The 20,619-nt window shown below is 36.9% G+C and overlaps 1 protein-coding gene across 2 annotated transcripts in view; it reads right to left on the bottom strand.

Moving 5' to 3' along the window:
• The window catches only part of LIN28B (lin-28 homolog B), a 122,181-nt gene that overhangs the window by 59,756 nt on the left and 41,806 nt on the right, over positions 1–20,619 (bottom strand). The gene's annotated exons all lie outside the window — the stretch shown is intronic.

Raw genomic sequence — 20,619 nt, 5'->3', positions numbered from 1 at the left:
TCCTACTGTACAGCACAGGGAACTATTTTCAATATCCTATAATAAACCATAATGGGAAAAAAAAACACAGGCACTGTCTGAATGTCTCAACGCTTTCATTTGATACAACCTACCCTTACCCCTGGCACCCACTTGGCAAATGTCTGCACATTACTGAGTTTCAGTTTAAACACGATCTCATCTTCAAACTCTTTCATGACATTCTTGAGCAAATATAGGTACTTCTTTCTAATTATATATGGCATACTTCACCATTGTAACACCTACCATACTGCATTATCATGTGTCTGTTTCCCTATAAGGCTACAAACTTCCTAAAAAGGAGTACTGTAATTTTTCATTTACATCCCCACACCTAAAACCATCCCTGAAACACAGCGGATGCTCAGTATATATTCACGGCAGAGGAAGAGAATCAGGGTGGTGGGGAGCAAAGGAAAGAGGAAGGACAAAGTAGTGTGACTTTGTCTCTTTCAGATGAGGACACTGAGAGGTCAAATCTGATGAATGGTAGAGCCAGGACTCAAAGCCAGATCATTTGACACCAAAAGCCCTTGTATACCATGATGCCTAGCGTAACATTCTCCAGAATATTTCAATTGTCCCTCAACACCAAGGTCTCAACATTAGGTTTAGAATCTTGAAGCTGTAGGCCTCTGGCAGACCTCCCTACCCAACTCATGCTCATCTTTTATCCCTTAATTGTTTTGCTTAAAAATTATTAAAAATTATTTTCTGTAAAACTTCTTAGCTGATACATTGAACTGTAAGTATTCGACCCTTTTATTGTTGGACATCTTATTTTTATTGCGTCCCTTTGAAAATTAGAGGTACTTAATACATGATGGCTAAATTTTAAAAAATTTAAATATCCCAATTGAATCTAACCTTCAGTGATATTCATGTTTCATCAAACTGAAAGAATTTTACATTTCTTTTATATATTAATAATTCTTATATTATATATTATAGTACATATTTAGATTAAATATATATTATATATTTAGATATAATTATATATACATATAAAAAAACACTTCTTAACAAACAGTGCGGGACCAACTGGACATTCACATGCCAAAAACAAAAAAAAAATTCTACACAGTCCTATACCTTTCACAAAAATTAATTCAACATGAATCATAGACTTAAATTTAAAACACAGAACTATAAAACTCCCAGAAGATAACTCACAGAAGAAAACCTAATGACCTTAGGAATGATGAAGACTTTTCAAATACAACACCAAAAGCATGACCCATGAAAAAATAACTGACAACCCGGACTTCACTGAAATTAAATACTTCTGCTCTGCAGAAGACAATGTCAAGAATATGATAAGATAAGTCACTGACTGAGAAAAATATGTGCAAAAGGCACAACTGATAAAGGACTGTTATTCAAATATACAAAGAACTCTTAAAACTCAACAATAAGAAAATGAACAACCTGATTAAAAAATGAGCCAATGATCTAAACAAACATCTCACTAAAAGAAGATATAATGATGGCAAATAAACATATGAAAAGATGCTCCATATCACATGCCATCAGGAAAATGTAAATTAAAATGAAATATGATTATACACCTATTAAAATGGTCAAAATCTGGAACACTGACAACACCAAATGCTGCCAAGGATATTTAGCAACGGCAACTCATTCATTGCTGGTGGGAATGCAAAACTGTAATCACTTTGGAAGACAGTTTTGGCAATTACTTAACAATACTAAACATACTCCTACCATACAATCCAGCAATTGCATGTCACTCCTTGGTATTTACTCAGAGAAGTTGAAAACTTATGTCCACACAAAAACCTGCATACAGATGTTTAGAGCGGCTTTACTCATAACTGTCAAAACCTGGAAGCAACCAAGATGTCCTTCAGTAGGTGAATGGATAAATAAACTGAGGTACATCCGGACAATGGAATGTTATTCATCACTGAAAAGAAATGGGCTATCAAGCCATGAAAAGACAAGGAGGAACCTTAAATGCATATTATTAAGTGAAAGAAACCAATCTGAAGAGGCTACATACTGTCTGATTCCAATTGCATAACACCGTGGAAACGGTAAAACTATGGAAACAGTAAAAAGTAAAGTGGTAGATATAAATCAAAGCATATAAATAAATACGTTTTAGTTCTCCAACTAAAACACAAAGATTGATAGAACGGATAAGAAGGCAAGATCTGACTATGTGCTATAAGAACCACCTTAATACAAAGACACTTAAAAAAAACTACAGGATGGAAAAGATATAACATGAAAACAATAAGCAATAAGAAGGCTACAGCTTGTTAATAATAGTAAAAGTGACTTTAAGACGGAGTACTATCAGAAATAAAGAAGGACATTTCAAAATGAAATAAAATACAACTATCATAAATATCTATGTACCTGGTAACAGAGCTCTGAAATGCATAAATCAAACACTGATAGAATTAGAAAGAGAAATAGACAAAATCCAATCATAGTTGGAGATTTTTTAATATGCTACTCCCAGCAATTGATAAAACTAGAAAAAAAAATCACTCAGGACAAAAAGAAAATCTTAAAACACACAATTAACCACTTTGCCCTAATAGACATAGATATAGGTATGGATATACATCTATAAATAGATATAGATCTCATGCACACATATATAAACTACACCCATCAACTGCAAGATACAATTCTTTGCAATTTCACATGGCCCATTCACCAAAATAGACCATAAGGAGGGCCATAAAAAAACAGTCTCAATACATTTTAGATGATCTTACAGAGTATAGTCTCAGGTCAAAAGAATTAAAATAGAAAACAATACTAATTAAGAAATAGAAAGGTAAATAAATGTAAATATTTGCAAGTAAACAAGATCCTTCTGATTAACTTGATAGATTAAAGAAATCACAAAAAATTTGAAAAATGTTTTATATGAATGATAATGAAAAATACAACATATCAAAATTTGTGGAATGTGGTTAAAACCATCCATAAAGAAAAACCTACAGACATAAATGCTTATATTAGAAATAAAAGAGAGGTTGCAAATCAGTGTCATAGGGTTTCACCTTAAGAAGTGAGAAAAGAAAATCCAAAGTTAGTACATGGAAAAAATAATAAGAGCATAATTCAATAAAATAAGGAAAATCAGAAAAAACTAAGAAACCCAAAAGTCAGGGCTTTCTACAAAACTGATAAGCCCCTAGGTAGACTAATAAGAAAAATAAGAACACAAATTACCCAAAGCAGGAACCAAAGAGGGTCTAGCAATCTTACATGGAAAGGCTAATAAAGGAATATTATGAATAAATATTGCCAATAAAGTTGATGACTTAGGAGAAATGGACAATTCTTTGAAAAATAGGACTTAACAATCAAAAGAGAAAATAATAACTGAAAATAAAATTCAGCAAAAACTCTCAACAAACTAGGAACAGAAGGAAACATCCCAATCTACTAAATGACATGTATGGAAAAGCTAAAGCCAGGGACTTCCCTGGCAGTCCAGTAGTTAAGACTCTGTGCTGCCAGTGCCAGGGGCGTGGGTTTGATCCCTGGTTGGGGAATTAAGATCCCACATGCCACATAGCACAGCCAAAAAATAAAAATAAATAAAGTGAGTGTTTAAAAGAAAAAAACAGTAATGAAGTATTAAACACTTTCCTCCTCAGATTGGGAATAAGCAAGGATGCTCATTCTCATCATCTCTATTCAACATTGTGCTGGAGGTTCTAGCCATTGCAATTAGGGGATGGGGGATGCGAGACAGAAATACATTTGGTCTTCATCCCAGTTTCAGACACAGAGCTCCTAAAACCCTTGGAATTTCCTTAAGGTGTCTTTTGTTATATTGATAAGGTGACTTTGGTATAGCATCCTAGGAGGGAGGCTGGCTGCCAGGGAAATCAACCTTGTGATTAGAGGGTTGGAATTTTCACTCCCCACCCCTCTCATCAACCTCTGGGGATGGCAGAAGGGCTAGAAGTTGAGTTCAATTGCCAATGGCCAACGGTTTAATCAGTCATGCCTTTGTATTGAGCCTCCATAAAAACCGAAAGGTTGGGTTCTGATAGTTTCTGGTTTGGTGCACATGTGGAGGTGCTAGAAGAGTGGTGTGCCTGAAGAAGGCAGGGAAGAACCGTCCCTCTTCCCACATACCTTGCCCTATGAGTCTCTTCCATCTACTTGTTCCTTAGTGATATCCTTTTATATTAAAACGGTAATTTGGTAAGTAAAATATTTCCCTGAGCTCTGTGAGCTGCTCTAGCAAATCAAGCAAAACCGGGGAGGCCGGTCATAGGAGCATCTAATCTTTTTTTTAATTTATTTTTGTTTGCGTTGGGTCTTCGTTGCTGTGTGCAGGCTTTCTCTAGTTGGGGCGAGTGGGGGCTACTCTTTGTTGCAGTGCACAGGCTTCTCACTGCGGTGGCTTCTCTTGTTGTGGAGCATGGGCTCTTGGCGTGCAGGTTTCAGTAGTTGTGGGTCGTGGGCTCTAGAGTGCAAGCTCAATAGTTGTGGCGCATAGGCTTAGTTGCTCCACAGCATGTGGGATCTTCCTGGACCAGGGTTCGAACCCGTGTCCCCTGCATTGGCAAGCTGATTCTTAACCACTGCGGCACCAGGGAAATCCAGGAGCCTCTAATCTAACAGTCATTCAGTCAGAAGCACAGGTGACAAGGTGGAACTGGCATCTGAAGGAGGGGTGAAGTCTTGTGGGAATGAGCCTTTAACCTGCCTTTTACCTGGGATATGATGCTATCTCCAGGTAGACAGTGTCAAAAATTGAGTTGAATGTAGTATACCTAGCTGGTGTCACAGAATTGCTTGGTGGTATGGTCAAAAAAATCCACAGATTTGAACTGGGGTCAGAATCTTATGGAAGAGTTAGAACTCATAAATTGTTGGTAGAAGTATAAAGTGGCAGATCTATTTTGGAAAAAGTTCTGCAATTTCTAATAGACTTAAATATATACCTGTCATATGGCCCAGTATTTCACTCTTAGGTATTTACTCAAGAGAAATGAAAACAGATGTCCACCCAAAGACTTGTATGCAAATCTTTACAAGACTTTGGATAACAGGTTTATCCATAACAGCTAAAACCCGGGAACAGGGTAGATATCCTTCAATAAAAGAACAAGTAAATAAACTGTGCTATGTACATACAACAGAACAATACTGAGAAATAAAAAGGAATGAATTACTGGTATATATATCACAATACCTGTCAAGAACTGTAAAGGGTCTTTTATCTTACCCCAAATGCAAGCTAAAAAATGTTAAAATTTCAAAGATGCTGGTAAAAGGCACAGTACTACAGATTCTGAGACAAAGAACAGTTTATCATTCAGAGCAATAGTAGTAACCAAAGTATCAGCTTCTTTATGCTGGTTCTACAAGCCCCAATTCCCACAGGGTGATGTGAAGAAGGTCAAATAAAACTTATACACAGTGGGTTGCATTATAAGAGAGGAACACTGACCCTAGGGAACCTGAATTTTTATAATGGGCAGTAAACATTGCCCTTTACACTGGAAGGAAACACTGTCTCTATGTTCCAAAGCTGTTTGCTATATAAATATCCTTGAAAATATAGCCTAGACAAACAAAGGAGAGTCAGTGCCTCATGCATAAAACATGCAGCAATCTGGGAGACCCAGGGAAAATTGTCTCCCAACAGTACTGAGTGAAAGCAGCTCTATACAAAAAGAGTACAAAATTGACTAGGAAGGACATAAGGTATCCTTCTGGAGTAATGATAATGTTCAATGTTTTAAGAGTGGCTAAGGCAGGTTACAAAAGTGTAGTCATTTGTCCAAGTCATTGAACGGTGCACTTAGAGTTCATGCATTTCATTGTATATCAATTTTACCTTGAAAAAGATACTTAACTCTAGTTAAGGATATGCATGCTGAAGAAGGATTTAGGGGGGAGTGCACTGATTTCTGCAACTTGTTTTGAAATGCATTAAAAAGACAGATTAATGGATCCACATTAACATATATAGAGTTAGGTGAAAAAACAAGTACAGGAAAATGTTAACTATACAATCTAGATGTTGCATATAATGGTTTACTGTTAAAATTATTTCAACTTCTTTATATGTTTCAAATTTTTCATTTAAAAATATTATAAAAAATACACCTTTGATAAAGAGATACTTTGAGTGAGAGATATACTGCCATACTTAAAAAAAATTTAAGTTGAAATTGAAGTTATCATTATTATATTTATAAAGTATTTAATAAGACCAGATTGTATATGGTACTATATTGGACATTACCAACAAATTTTAGAAAATTAAATATTCTAGTGATTTAAACAATCTGACATTTTATATTACTTATATAACTGGAAAAGGGGAGAAGGTGGATGGTGGGGAGAAAGAGCTAGAGATGAATAAGAAATAATACAAACATGAATGGAACTGAGAATAAATGAATATAAGAACTTTGGAACGAATCTGGAGCATTATTTTCAGACTCTACATCCTGGGCTGGTGGGCTGCTGCCTGAATTTGAAAGGCAGCAGGAAGGTGATTTAGACAACAGCACAGGAGAGCAAAGATCTTGAACCTAAAGAGAACAACTGATAGAGGTATCCTGCTCTCCATTTTAGCATATTTTCTGAGAGGAATTACACTTGATCCTTTCCTGCAAGGCAGTTTCTACCCTCTGCATGGAGCTAATTTGGCTCTAAGAATAACAGTATGCTATTCATCCTGTATTACAATGATCGTTGATGGGGATGGGTAACAGAGATGAATCAAGGAGAAGGGCATCCACTTTCCCTTTAGAGCTAAGGAAAAAAACGAGGAACTTCTCAAGCTGCAGAGAAGATGACAAAAACTCCAAACTTACCTTTTTGGGTTTATCCAATGCAGAAAAAAATCAGTAACTCAGCTTTCCACAACTCTCCTCGCTCACACCCATCTGAGGTCCTTTGAAAGAAAGACTCTTATACCTTGCTACTTAAAAAACTCTGGAGTTCAGAGAATTGCTTCAGTGATTCTACAATAACTGATCTGAATTCCTATTTTTAAATATGCTTTTAAGTACCTTAAGATCTATAACATACAACAATCATATTAGACACAAAATTAAGTCAGTAGAATGCCTAACATGTTACTCGGTACCACCAGGTTTACACATTTTTTTTTTTTTTTGGTTCAGATTTCAGAAGTTTCAACGGGTACCTTTCAGTGCATATATTAAAACTTGCACTTTTAATTTAAAACAGTACAGCCCTCCATTGCTCTCTCATTAAAGCTTCTGGCTTGTTCAAGACTACTCACAAAAAAATTAAACAAGTGCAGTTACTACTAGAGCACATGTGATATACACAAATGTGGCAAGACCCAGGCATACAATATAACTGTCAGCTGTTTATTAACAAGTGAACACATAAAATGCTTTGTTATAATACCTTAAGAGCTCCTCTTAGCTGAATATCAATGTGCGTGTAATGTGAAAATAACTACTTTTAAAGCTAAAAAGAATTCTCTATTTCTTGCCTAAAAGTAGGACATTTAAAAATAAATGTGTTGAAAAAGAATATATATATATCTGAATCACTCTGCTGTACACCTGAAACTAACATAACACTGTAAATCAACTATACTTGAATAAAAAATAATAATTAAAAAAATGTGTAGGGCTTCCCTGGTGGCGCAGTGGTTGAGAGTCCGCCTGCCAATGCAGGGGACACAGGTTCGTGCCCTGGTCCAGGAAGATCCCACATGTCACAGAGCGGCTAGGCCCGTGAGCCATGGGCACTGAGCCTGCGTGTCCGGAGCCTGTGCTACGCAACAGGAGAGGCCACAGCAGTGAGAGGTCTGCATACCGCAAAAAAAAAAAAAAAAAATGTGTAGTCTTTCGACTCAAGGCCAAACAAGTTCCATTATGCTAATAACAAATTGTTCTACTGTTTCCACTATGTGAAGAGTGCCCCAAACTTTCATATAAAATCATCATTCAAAGGCAAGCAAATATTATAACATTACTTGGTGCTGGGGTACTCCTTTTTGAAAATAAAACTTGTTTATACATGTATCTCAAATAATGAAATCAAGCAAAGTGTTTGTATGGTCACTGTCAAAATACAAGGTCATTTTCAAATACAGAATGAAAATAAAGCTATTAATTTATTTTTAGAGTAAACTGAACAACTTAGTGGTTTGCAAAACAAAATTATATCATTTTTAAAAACTACTAAATTGCATATTTGGGGAAAACAGTCATTGACAGAGAAAAAGCTTACTGATTTAGCAATGTGGTGTTACAATGTCACTGGGCTTACAAAGATAACATCAGCAAAAAAATTAAAACAAAGTTTGAAATAACGTGTAAAAATAAAATAAATGTGAGTGAAATTGGCTGAAGTGTATTAAGATATATGAGGTATTTTTTATATGACAACATACAGTAACTTAAAATTTTTAAGAAAATATATTTTAAAATATACATGTTTATTTTCAACCAAGAAAGACCATTTAAGTTAACTGAGGAATCATGGTTGTTTAAAAATTTAAAACCTCCCCAATGGACATTTATAACTCAAGAATCAAAGCAGTTGCTAAATATTGCCAGTGATTCAACATGTCCTACAATTCTGTCAAGTTTCTGAATCTGTTTCTTTTTTGAAAGAAATAAACTGCTACTGAGGAAAATAGCTCCCTTCTTTGACAGAATGTTAGTGGTTTTATTTTTTACTACATTTATTGAACACAGTAATTTTCAAGAAGTTGTCAGGGGTGAGTGGCAGTTCTTAACTCATATACCCATAGACTTTGAAGCTGGAAAAGAACTTAGACATCTCACTCCTGAAAGATACATCTATTGCAAAATCCATTACAATAGCAAGAGAATAAAGAAATTACAGAATATGCGTAAGTGTAGTACCATTGTGGTAGCTATTACAGCTGTTACAAACATTCTGGTTGCTCACTCCCTCAGGGCAAATGGTAGGCTTGCACTTCACCACTTTTTAAATTAGGCATGGCCATGTGACCTGCTTTGGTCAGTGAAATGTGAGTAGAAGTGGCTTACATACCTCTGGGTAGAAGTTATTAGAGCTAGTGCCCAATCTGCTGTATTACCTATAACTGCACCTCAGCAATCAGAGAAGGAAGTTTCATGATAGAGTCTCCATTAGCCTGAGTCCTAAAGTGAGGACCATGAGTACAGGGTCCTGTAGATCACATTGTACATGTGAGAGAGATAAAACTTTAATTGTGTATACCACTGAAAATTTAAGGTTGTTTGTTACCAAAACATAATTTAGACTCTCCTGCATGGTACAGAAAAAGGAATCTAGAAGTGAGTTGTGGCCATTACCCAAAACCTAAAATATCTGCCATTATCTTATGGGCTGGCAAGCGGGAGACTAAATTATACTAGAAGGCAATCCATGCTATGTGGTGTCAAAGCATTTAGTAAAATTGTCCCATAACAAAACATCTTGGTCACTCTTAAGAATAGAGAGCCAAGAATCACCTTTCTTTCAACATGGGAAAAGAAGCCAGAATAAGCAAATAGAAAAAAAAAAAAAAAAAAAAAAAAGAGTCTGGAGTAAATAGGACAAATAGGGAGAATAAAGCTTAAAAAATTGCAATTAACATCCTCAGATAGATAAAAGATTATATTGCATAAATGAAACAAGTCAGGGTTCTCCTGAAAACAAGAGCTCTTGGAAATTGAATATATGATTAGAGACACTGAAAATTCAACAGAAGTGTCAGAAACTTGATTAAATACTCCAAAAGGGCACGAAGACAAAAATGATGAACAATAAGAGTGAAAAGTTTAAAATACAGCATGCTCCCATAGGAGTTACAAAAAGAAAAAGCAAGGAGGCAACAAGGACTTTGAGAATAGTTCCAATAACAGAAAGACATGAGTTTTCATACTGAAAGGATCAAGTCATGTAAAAAATTAATTTAAAAACCTGGCACATCACTGTGAAACCTCAGAACAACCCAGGTTGGTGGGAGGGGAGTGACTTAAAAGCCTCTAGGGAGAAAGAAAAGAAAGGTGGAGTCTTATAAAAAGGAGTAAGAATCAGAATGGCATCTGACTTTTCAACAGCAACAACAGACACTAGAAGATGAGAGAAAAATATTTTCAAATGTGAGGGGAAAATATTTCCATATAAATTCTATACCTAACCAAACTAACAGACACATGGAGTCTTGAAAATGTACTTCCTTAGTACTTACTCTTTCTTAGGAAGAAGTTTATGGATGTGTTCCACCCAAACATGGAATAAAAAGCAAGAAATATGAAGACATGAGATCCAGAAATAGTAGAGGAAAAAAAGTTCCCAGATTGAGAGTTTAAAAAAGCATGGGATAGGGGCTTCCCTGGTGGCGCAGTGGTTGAGAGTCCGCCTGCCGATGCAGGGAACACGGGTTCGTGCCCCGGTCCGGGAAGATCCCACATGCCGCGGAGCGGCTGGGCCCGTGAGCCATGGCTGCTGAGCCTGCGCATCCGGAGCCTGTGCTCCGCAACGGGAGAGGCCACAACAATGAGAGGCCCACATACCGCAAACAAACAAACAAACAAAAAGCATTGGACAAGAGCTATTCAGCAGGCCTGAACAGAACAACAGAGTTTAGACTGGAGCAAGAGTGTGGTAAACTCCAGGAGGGATGCTCCAAGAAAGAAGAAATTAAATTGGCAGACGATCTGAGATATTTGAAGCTATGGAGTAGCTTTCCAGTTCTGTTGAATACTTTGGAGACATAGTAATGATACATATATAATAAATTAAGAAAAAGAAACAAGCAATTATTAACTCTAAAAATTGTTTTTAAAAAGGGAAAAAATCACAGTACACTGTGATTCCTCTGTTAACAACTTTTACATTGCTACAATAAATACTAAATATTTCTTTAATCAAAAATTGTGCTATAACAAATGTAAAATAGATAGCTAGTGGGAAGCTGCTACATAGCACAGGGAGATCAGCTCGATGCTTTGTGACAACCTAGAGGGGTGGGATATAGGGACGGTGGGAGGGAGGCTTAAGAGGGAGGGGAGAAGAAAAAATTGTCCTAAACTTTTTTTTTTAAGAATGGGGGAGGTAAAGGTAATCATATTCTGCACTAGGAAGTCTACAGATAATATCTAAGGAGCAAAAGAAACGGCAGTATGAAACAGGGCAGTAAATTCCAGAAGAAACAGCTGGACAATTTTATTTTGGTTTCCGCTATAAAAAAGGAAGTGGGGTGGGGAGGAATGGAGCACAGGATTGCTTTTCCTTTTTTCCTTCTAAGCCTTATAGAACTATTTGATTTTTTTAACTGTTTGATTGTTTTAACTATTACTTTGATAAAATTAATTTAAAAAAAAAAAATCAGTGAAAGAAAGGGGGAGAAAGAGAGATTGAAACTCAACATCTCCATTGCTTCCTCATCATTTATTCCTCAGGCCTTGGTAAAGTGACCTCTGCCCTAAACTCCACAAAAATGCTCTCACCGTGGGGCTTCCCTGGTGTCACAGTGGTTAAGAATCCACCTGTCAATGCAGAAGACACAGGCTTGAGCCCTGGTCCAGGAAGATCCCACATGCTGTGGAGCAACTAAGCCCGTACGCCACAACTACTGAGCCTGCACTCTAGAGCCCACGAGCCACAACTACTGAAGCCCACACACCTAGAGCCTGTGCTCCGCAACAAGAGAAGGCACTTCAATGAGAGGCCTGCGCACTGCAACAAAGAGTAGCCCCCGTTTGCTGCAACTAAAAAGAAAGCCTGTGCGCGGCAATGAAGACCCAACGCAGCCAAAAATAAATAAATAAGTAAACAGATTTTATTGAAAAAAAAAAAAAGCCTCTCACTGCGAATCCAGTGGACTCTTCAATCTTTAATCTTTATCTTATCTGTCAGCTTTACAGCATTTGACATTAATCACTCCCTCACTGCCCTTAGTATCCAGGATCCTAAGGCTTAATTTTCTTCCTTATGCCTCTGGTCACTCCCCCTCATTGACACCCATAAGCCCGTCTTCCTTGACTTCTAAATTATCGTTGTTCCCTGGAACTCCACCTTAGCCTTCTACTCATTGTATCTGCTTTCCCTGGGATAGTTTCTATATTCCCTTAATTTCAACTACTACTTACATAATAACTCTCATTATAGTATTCCCAGCACAGACCGCTCTACTGAGCTCTATCCAGCCTCATATATCCAACTGCTTACTACATATAGGTACATGACTCTCCTTTATTATGTCTAAAACTTAACTAGGTCATATCCTCCAGGAATAATAACAGCAAACAGATATAATGCTTACTTGTCAGGAACTATTCTAAGCATTTTAACACATTAATGTATGTGTTAGTGAATCTGATGAAGGAAATTAAGGCAAGGCCACAAAGCTAATAAATGGCAAAGCTAGTATTTCAGATGTAAAATCCAAGGTCTAGCTCTGAGGTACAGCCTCTGAGACACACACTACATTAACTCACCAGTCACGTCACTGTTTTCCTTACCCAATGAAAAGTGACCATCATCCATCTAGTTGCTTGACACAGAGACCTCCATCTCCCTTAACCCCACATCAACCAGTCACCACATTCAACTCATACTGATTTTACTTAGCACCTGTAGCATCTGCTCGCTTTCTCCCAACTTCCTAATACAAGTCTTCATCATATCTCACTTTATCTGGATTAACAGATTCCTACTGGTCTCTTTGCTTTTAACCCATTCTCCACGTTGCTTCTAGAGTGAACATCCTGAGGCAGAGGTTTGCTCCTTCTCTACCCAGACCTTCACGCTACCCTGCTCATATACCCAGGCTTAAAACTTTCAGTGTATCCCCACAGTGCTCAGCATGAAGTTCAAACTTCTTAGTCCTTTAATTTCTAGCCTCTGCTTAAATTCCTAGGCTTAACTCTTATCATACTCTTCTATTCCTTCTCAATGCTTTACCTGTTTACCTCTCAAACCGGTGTCCATGCGGACGCCACTCTGCCTGGAATACCTTCTACTACTCTCTTCTCTACCTTGGCCTGGTCTCAGGTAGACAACCTTCCTTTCTGTTTTTATAAATACCTGGTACACATCTATAACAGACTTTTCCATCTATTATTGTAGTAATGTGTCTTTCCCTCTGAATTGACTGTAAGCCCCAAGAGATATCACTTCATTTCACTCATCCAATAGGAAATGGAGACAGGTAGGTTACGTAACTTGCTCAAGGTCACACAGCTAGTGATCAGGGGAAATGCTGTCTAAATCCAAAACCACACTGCATGAGTCCAAAGCTAAAGAAGGTTTTTAGGCAGAAGGAGTGAGCACAATGAAAGCAATAGTATTTTCGGATAAGCTGCTATAATTTAAGACCAACAGTCCTTCTCATATTCCTGAGCAGCCGTTTAGTGGTTTCTATAGCTAACTACGCTATCTTAAAATGATAGTGAATAAGGGCAGGGTTCTCTTGGCAGTTTCATCAACACCTTCTCTTTCTCTTTGTATTACTTCTCCTATTCAAAAGAGTAGGTCTTTGATAAAAGTATATCTGGGCTTCCCTGGTGGCGCGGTGGCTGAGAGTCCGCCTGCCGATGCAGGGGACACGGGTTCGTGCCCCGGTCCAGGAAGATCCCACATGCCGCAGAGCGGCTGGGCCCGTGAGCCATGGCCGCTGAGCCTGCGCGTCCGGAGCCTGTGCTCCGCAACGGGAGAGGCCACAACAGTGAGAGGCCCATGTACCACACACACACACACACACACACACACACACACACACACACAAAAGTTATATCTGAGGGAACAAAGGGCCCAGAATTAAATATTGTAACAAAAGAGATGTTAAAAAATATTTTATTTAAACCTACAATTTAGAGATAAAGAAATTAAATCCCAAATTAACTTTGGAAAATGAAATGACCAAAGTCTTATAACTAGTGGCAAAGTTGGGACAAGATCACATTTCCTTTCTTCGAAGTTAGTGTTCTTTTTCACTAACTACATAATGCTGTTTCCCACAAGCCTAACTTTATAGTATTTTACAGCTTAACACAATCTCCATTACTGATTAACTTGAATGAAACTCCCCTCATAGTAAATTTAGCTAACTCACAAATCCATTGTGTCATTGTAATATACCGTCAAGGTACAAGAACGTCTGCCCAACGTGAAAAAACACCATGGTTTCTCATCAATAAACCTATGCTTTAAAAGCTATGGATAAGGCAAAATCAATGACTGCCTCAAAATATATATCCTCTAGAGGAGTGCTGACCAATAGAATTTTATGCAATGACAGAAATGCTCTATATTTGAGCTGTCCAAGACGGTAGCTGCCAACTAGCCACATGTGGGTAGTGAGCACTTGAAATACTGTTAGTGCAACTGGGGAACCAAATATTTTATAATTTTTATTAATTTAAATTTAAATAGCCTCTCGGGCTAGTGACTGCCATCTTGAACAGTGCGGTTTTAGAGTTATGTCAGAGACATGAGAGATATTTTGCAAAGGAGGTCTGAAAATAGATCACTATACAGTTTTGGGGGGTTTTTTGTTTGGTTTGTTTCTGTTTTTGGCTGTACCGCGAGACTTGTGGGATCTTAGTTCCTTGACCAGGGATTGAACCCTGGCCCTCGGCAGTGAGAGCACCGAGTCCTAACCACTGGACTGCCAGAGAATTCTCTATTATCACTATACTTTTCAGTCCTATTCATGTAAAAGAGTTAACATAGGTAATGACCATAAGATCCATTATTTTGAAATTTTTTTATTAACTGCATGACCACCTTCATTTTCCAATCTATGTATCAGAGAGCAGGATATTATGTGTCATGGGAGAAAATCTTTATGGCTGGTGCAAGGTTGGGCAAAAAAAGTGAACAAACCCTCCTCCTCCAAAAAAATCAGAGGATCTCTTCGAGTGCCCAGCCTGCTCCAATGATCACAGAAGGGTCACAAAGCCCCAGGGGATCTTCCCAGGCATGAAACAAGTTCCACAACTCCGCTCTAATTCTTTCACTGGATAAATCACTGGATACATGTAAGGCAATGTCCCAACTATGCCACATCACAATTTCCACATTACTACAAATTACTCCAAATAATCAGACAGAAAAGAAAAAGATGTAATTTAAGCAAGGGCTTCATTAATTTACGACTGTGCTATGTATTTTATCCTTCCTCCCCTTTTCCTCTATTGTTTAAATACTTGCTAGAAAAAATTAACTTCCAGCTAGCAATGTTTTTTTTTTAATATCCAGAAAATCTTGGAGCAGGGCTTGTATATCCCTTTTACTCATTGGAATATTTCTTTAATTAGCTTATCATCTTTCAGTAATACTGTTTCAATATCCATGATACTTTCACTAGCATGTTTATCCAATATTTATATTCTCCTGTCTTCTCTATCCAATTGTTCTGAATACTTCATTGCCCTAGTTAATAATTCTTCCTTTCTCTTATACACGTCCCATTTTCCCTTAGAATTTTGACAATTTTTTTCCTGACACTTATCAAACCTAAACAACATTTTTGAAATGAACTATCTCTTCTTGGAAAAAAGCATATTCATAGAAATGATTGGTGTCTAAATGCACTCAGACCTCTCCCAGATTTTTTACCTAGCTCTGTGAAGGCTCACAGGATCACAGATAGGAGAGTATGTGGATGGCTCAAGACAATCAGTTACTACCGTAAATAAGTCAAGCATAAATCATGCTGAGAGTGCGAAGTCTGGACCAGGAAATAATACTAAAAGAAATGCCATCTCTGGGCTTCCCTGGTGGCGCAGCGGTTGAGAGTCCGCCTGCCGATGCAGGGGACACGGGTTCGTGCCCCGGTCCGGGAAGATCCCACATGCTGTGGAGCGGCTGGGCCCGTGAGCCATGGCCGCTGAGCCTGCACGTCCGGAGCCTGTGCTCCGCAACAGGAGAGGCCACAACAGTGAGAGGCCCGTGTACCGCAAAAAAAAAAAAAAAAAAGAAAGAAATGCCATCTTCAAGTATAAAAAACTGTGATTTGTGTATGTTCCGAGGGCAAATGATTTATATATGTTCCAGAGGCAAAGCATGTAGACACTGTACATTTCCATATAAGTGTGGTGCTCAGCTTACGTTAAAGCAAACATAGTAACTCAGGGCCAAAGCTACCAAAGATAGGCTTCTAAAGTGTCTTCATAAGAATGGGTATCCGTGGGCTTCCCTGGTGTTGCAGTGGTTAAGAATCCGCATGCCAATGCAGGGGACACAGCTTCGAGCCCTGGTCTGGGAAGATCCCATATGCCACAGAGCAACTAAGCCTGTGCACCACAGCTACTGAGCCTGTGCTCTAGAGCCCGCTAGCCACAACTACTGAGCCCGCGTACAACTACTGTAGCCCACGCACCTAGAGCCCGTGGTCCGCAACACGAGAAGCCACCGCAATGAGAAAGCCCACACACCACAACGAAGAGTAGCTCTCGCTCGCTGCAACTAGAGAAACCGCATGCAGCAATGAAGTCCCAACGTGGCCAAAAACAGATAAATAAATAAGATAAATTTATTTTTTAAAAAAAGAATGCGCATTGCATCGACTTAGAAGATTCCTCTTGTTTCCTTTCTGCATAAGATGGTGGCAATGAGTGAAGCAAGAGCAGCAGCAGGTCAAAGGCTTCTAACAGGATGAGATAAAAAACTGAAAATCTAAATGAAATGTAAAATATATACAAACATGTCAACATATTTATATGTTTCACATCTACCATCTGCAAACTATTCCTGAAATTTAAGGCAATTAGTAATATGAACTGGGATTCAAGGAATTGGAATTCTTTGAAAACAAGAGGAGATATATCCAGGTAGTCTGAATGTGACCTTGGTCATATTACTTAAGCTCTTTGTATATAATAACAGTACCTAAATTGGGTTGTTATAAGAATTAGATGAGTTAAAATACATCAACCACTTAGAACAGTACGTGGCATGTAGTAAATTCTATGGTAATTGTTATTGTTCTAGGATAAAGAAGCATTTTCTATTTTTTTAATTTAATAAATATTTTTAATCCAAGTTCTGCTTGTTTTCTTTACATATTATTTAAACGTAAGTGATTTTACCAATTAAAAATAGTAGTGCAAGAGAAACTCAGTTACAACATACCTTCTATTATATAAATAAAGGTCTTGTGAATAGTTAGCCAATAAGGCCAAAACTAGTTCTGACCACATATGCATTAAAAGGGAACTTTGCTGTCATACAGAGTGAAGTTAAGTCAGAAGGAGAAAAACAAATACCATATGCTAACACATATATATGGAATCTAAGAAAAAAAAATGTCATGAAGAGATTAGTGGTAGGACAGGAATAAAACACAGACCTACTAGAGCATGGACTTGAGGATATGGGGAGGGGGAAGGGTAAGCTGTGATGGGGTGGGAGAGTGGGATGGACATATATACACTACCAGGTGTAGATTAGTGAGTGGGAAGCTGCCGCATAGCACAGGGAGATCACCTCTGTGCTTTGTGACCACCTGGAGGGGTGGGATAGGGAGGGTGGGAGGGAGGGTGAAGCAAGAGGGAAGAGATATGGGAACATATGTATAACTGACTCACTTTGTTGTAAAGCAGAAACTAACACACCATTGTAAAACAGTTATACTCCAATAAAGAGGTAAAAAAATGAGGGAACTTTGTATGTACATTTGATAACATTTTAAAAGTATTTGTAAGTTATCACTATTGCCTTTTTTTCTTATCACAAACAGTACCTGTTAATTTTATGGTTATAAAACATTTAATTAAAATATAAAATTAATTTTATAAAATTATAAAATATAAAACCTACAGATAAGAAAAACAGAGTAAAAATCACCTGAAATTCCATCATACCACTGTTACCATTTTTTTCAATCACTTTATTACCATTAAACTTCCATTTTTTCATATGCATAGGCAGATGGAGATCTGACTTTTTTCAAACATTGAGATTGTATTATAACCCAATGTTTTACACTCTACTATCTTTCATTTAGCACAGTAACATGAGCAACTTTCCACTGCACTGAACCTCTTAAAGCTGCAAGTACACTTTCCTACCCTTTCTCCAGGCAGACTCTTATTTGAAACTTCTGTATAAAAAACAAATAGACTACCATATGATCCAGTGATTCCACTTTTGGATTGTCTAAAGAAAACAAAAACAGTAATTCATAAAGATATATGCAGTCCTATATACACTGCAGCATTATTTGTAATAGCCAAGATATGGAAGCAACCTAAGTATCTTTCATCAGGTGAATAAAGAAAATGTGGTATACACACACACACATACACACACACACACACACACACACACACACACACACACACAATGGAATATTACTCAGTCCTAATAAAGTGTGACATCTTTCCATCTGTGACAACACAGATGGACCCAGAGAGTATTATGCTAAGTGAAGTAAGTCAGACACTTGAAAGACAAATACAGTACCATATCACTTACATGTGGAATCTAAAAAACAAAACAAACAAAGATAACAAAACAGAAACAGACTCACAGATACAGAGAACAAACTGATGGTTGCCAGAGAGAAGAGAGGAGAGGTGATGAGTGAAATAGGTGAGGGAGATTAAGAGGTATATACTTCCAGTTATAAAGTAAACAAGCCATGGGGATGTAATGTACAGCAAAGGGGATACAGTGAACAATATTGTAATAACTCTGGGGACAGATGGTTACTAGACTTGTGGTGATCATTTTGTAGTATATAAAAATACTGAATCACTATGTTGTACATCTGAAACAAATATAATATTGTAAGTCAATTATACTTTAATAAAAACAAAACCAAAAACAAATAGAGACAAAGCTGCTGCGGCTGAAGCAGAATTAAGTTGTGTTCAGCCTCTCCCATTCCCAGGGTCCTCAAACTTCCTCCAAAGAAATCAAGGGCACTTCTGAATACAGGTTAACAATCTAAGTTTGAAAACATCATTTAAAAAAACTGGCTACACAATATCACATTTTGTTGATGTTCATAATTTAACTAATTACCTAATGATGAACATTTAGTTGCTTCCTTTTATAAAAAGTGCTATGAGGGACTTCCCTGAAGGTCCAGTGGTTAAGACTCCGTGCTTCCACTCAGGGAACTAAGATCCTGCATGCCACACAGACAAAAAAGAAAAAAAAAAAAGTGCTATGATAAAAACCTTTGTGTACATCCATCCTTACTTACAGGCTTTTGACATGTATTGCCAAATTATACCCTAGAAATTTGTTATCAGTATATATCTCTGCCAGAGGTATATGAGACTGACCATTTCTCTGCAAATTTACTAACATCAGGTATGATCATTAAAATAACTTTGCCAAACTTTAATCCATTAAATGCTGTCTTAAACTTACATTTCTTTCATTTCTATTTATACTTCTATGAATTTCTATGTTCCTGTCCTTTGCCCATTTTCTACAAGGATGCTTGTATTTTCTTACTAAGTCACAAGACTTCTTTATACTGCAAGGGTAGTAACCTTTTGCCCCTGCACTGCAAATAATTTTCTTATTTTGCAACCTGCGTTTTAATTTCCTAACAATTTTCTACAAGCTTTTAAAATCTAATTAAAAATTTAAATAGAGTTAACATGAAAAAGATCCATGGTCAAGCACAATATTTTTAAAATCTGGTTTATCCTATCCTTCAGATATATACATATTAATTTATACATAATTTACTCACTTTACTTGAATGTACGACTCTAATGTGTAACTAAACTGTAGTTTATGAAATTAAAATATATTTGGAATAAAAGATTTCACTCATTAAACAGCTATCATTACTTTTATAAACAATAGGTCATCTAAATATAAAATTGACTTTAAGTGTCAATGTCAGTGAATGATTAGTGATATTGGATCCTAAGAGGAAATGAACGAGCAAGAAGAAATTAAATTTTTATACATGCAGCTGTAACATGACACAGCTGGCACAGTTGGAGAGAAAAAAGCAGCTAAATATAAATGGCAAAGGTCAAAAAAGTTTTAAGTCACAAATAACTACTTGGTTATTATTGTCTATATTTTAACAATAAATTAAACTATTACACTAAGAGTAAAATTAGATGAAGTAAATCATCTAATCCTAAACTATTCTAGGTATATTCATTGTTAAGTATGTTTCCTGCTAAAGTTTAACATTGAAAAATCTAAATAAAATGATAAATAATTTTACATCCTTCTTTTTTGAACTTTATGTTTTATGAATGAAATAAATGTAGTCTCAGGACTTGAATTATACAATAAGTTGTACTGCAATGAACTTCAACCATTTCTAAATTTTCTCCTTATGAATTTTTACAACATGAAATACTTCTTAAAGTTATGAGCCAGGAACTAGGCATGTTAACTTTAATATTCTGTTATAATATGGTTTTATTTGTATTACATTTTTGTACCTAAACCTATTCGATATATGATTAAAACAAATTGGGTGGATAACAAAAGTACTTATGTTTTACAGTATAAAAACATTTAAAACAAGCTGAACAATCAGACTTCTCCAATAATGGAAACTTTCTCTCCTCAGTTTATTACTGTGTGTAAATAAGACAGTTTTTTCCGAAGGCATCTGAAGAAGACAACCTTATCAAAAAGGCACCAGGGAATAAATTAAGG

Source organism: Kogia breviceps, chromosome 13 (assembly GCF_026419965.1).
Source record: "Kogia breviceps isolate mKogBre1 chromosome 13, mKogBre1 haplotype 1, whole genome shotgun sequence".
Taxonomy (NCBI): Eukaryota; Metazoa; Chordata; class Mammalia; order Artiodactyla; family Physeteridae; genus Kogia; species Kogia breviceps.
Note: the sequence above shows the minus strand (reverse complement) of the source record. Positions and strands in the feature narration are given on the sequence as shown.